The sequence below is a fragment of the Arachis hypogaea genome, chromosome 14 (assembly GCF_003086295.3).
Source record: "Arachis hypogaea cultivar Tifrunner chromosome 14, arahy.Tifrunner.gnm2.J5K5, whole genome shotgun sequence".
NCBI classification, from domain to species: domain Eukaryota; kingdom Viridiplantae; phylum Streptophyta; class Magnoliopsida; order Fabales; family Fabaceae; genus Arachis; species Arachis hypogaea.
This window is the reverse complement of record NC_092049.1, coordinates 42,673,646-42,675,676: the sequence shown is the minus strand read 5'-3', so window position 1 is coordinate 42,675,676 and position 2,031 is coordinate 42,673,646. Positions and strand designations below refer to the sequence as shown.

At 42.1% G+C, this 2,031-nt stretch overlaps 1 non-coding gene across 1 annotated transcript; it reads right to left on the bottom strand.

Moving 5' to 3' along the window:
* Positions 1 to 285: 285 nt before the first annotated feature.
* Positions 286 to 393, bottom strand: LOC112746252 (small nucleolar RNA R71). Its single transcript, XR_003174145.1, has one exon. It is a non-coding gene; the product is annotated as a small nucleolar RNA R71 (small nucleolar RNA).
* Positions 394 to 2,031: the final 1,638 nt, after the last annotated feature.

The following is a 2,031-nucleotide window of genomic DNA, read 5'->3' as shown; positions in this document are numbered from 1 at the left end:
CTTTGAGCTTAAGCCTCAATTAGTTTCTCTAATGCAATAGAATTGCAAGTTTCATGGACTTTCATTGGAAGATCCTCATCAGTTCTTAGCTGAATTCTTGCAAATCTGTGACACTGTCAAGACCAATGGGTTGACCCTGAGGTCTACAGACTTATGCTTTTTCCTTTTGCTGTAAGAGACATAGCTAGGACATGGTTGGATTCACAACCTAAAGAAAGCCTGAACTCTTGGGAAAAGCTAGTCAATGCCTTCTTGGCAAAGTTCTTTCCACCTCAAAAATTGAGCAAGCTTAGAGTGGAAGTCCAAACCTTTAGACAGAAGGATGGTGAGTCCCTCTATAAAGCTTGGGAGAGATACAAGCAATTGATCAGAAGGTTCCCTTCTGACATGCTTTCAGAATGGAGCATCATAGGAATCTTCTATGATGGTCTGTCTGAACTATCCAAGATGTCATTGAATAGCTCTGCTGGAGGATCTCTTCATCTGAAGAAGACGCCTGCAGAAGCTCAAGAACTCATTGAAATGGTTGCAAATAACCAATTCATGTAAACCTCTGAAAGGAATCCTGTGAATAATGGGACAAGTCAGAAGAAAGGAGTTCTCGAGATTAACACTCTGAATGCCATATTGGCTCAGAACAAAATATTGACTCAGCAAGTCAATATGATTTCTCAAAGCCTGTCTGGAATGCAAGCTGTACCAGGCAGTACTAAGGATGCTTCATCTAAAGAAGAAGCTTATGATCCTGAAAACCCATCTATGGAAGAGGTGAATTACATGGGAGAACCCTATGGAAACACCTACAATCTTTCATGGAGAAATCATCCAAATCTCTCATGGAAGGATCAACAGAGACCTTAACAAGGTTTCAACAACAATAATAGTGGAAGAAATAGGTTTAGCAATGGCAAGCCTTTTCCATCATCTTCTCAGCAACAGACAGAGAATTCTAGGCAGAGCCACTCTGACTTAGCAATTATGGTCTCTGATCTAATTAAAACCACTCAAAGTTTCATGACTGAAACAAGGTCCTCCATTAGAAATTTGGAGGCACAAGTGGGTCAGCTGAGCAAGAAAGTTACTGAACTCCCTCCTAATACTCTTCCAAGCAATACAGAAGAGAACCCAAAAGGAGAGTGCAAGGCCATAAACACAATCAACATGGCCGAATTTGGAGAGGAGGAAGAGGCAGTGATCGCCACTGAGGAAGATCTCAATGGACGTCCACTGGCCTCCAATGAGTTCCCTAATGAGGAACCATGGGAATCTGAGGCTCATAATGAGACAATAGAGATTCCATTGGATTTACTCCTACCATTCATGAGCTCTGATGAGTATTCTTCCTCTGAAGAGGATGAAGATGTTACTGAAGAGTAAGTTGCTAAGTACCTTGGAGAAATCATAAAGCTAAATGACAAGTTATTTGGTAATGAGACTTGGGAGAATGAACCTCCATTGCTCATCAAAGAACTGGATGACTTGACTAAGCAGAGATTACCTCAAAAGAGACAGGACCCTGGAAAGTTCTCAATCCCTTGTACCGTAGGCACCATGACCTTTGAGAAGGCTCTGTGTGACCTAGGGTCAAGCATAAACCTTATGCCTCTCTCTGTAATGGAGAAGCTAGGGATCATTGTGGTACGAGCTGCAAGAATCTCATTAGAGATGGCAAACAATTCAAAGAAATAGGCTTATGGACTTGTAGAGGATGTCTTGGTAAAGGTTGGAGACCACTACATCCCTGCTGATTTCATAGTCCTAGAGACTGGAAAGTGCATGGATGAATCCATTATCCTTGGCAGACCCTTCCTATCCACAGCAAAAGCTGTGATTGATGTTGACAGAGGAGAATTGATCATTCAAGTGAATGAAGAATCCCTTGTGTTTAAGGCTCAAGGATATCCCTCTGTAACCATGGAGAGGAAGCATGAAGAGCTTCTCTCAAAACAGAGTCAAACAGAGCCCCCACAGTCAAACTCTAAGTTTGGTGTTGGGAGGCCACAACCAAACTCTAAGTTTGTTGTTGAACCC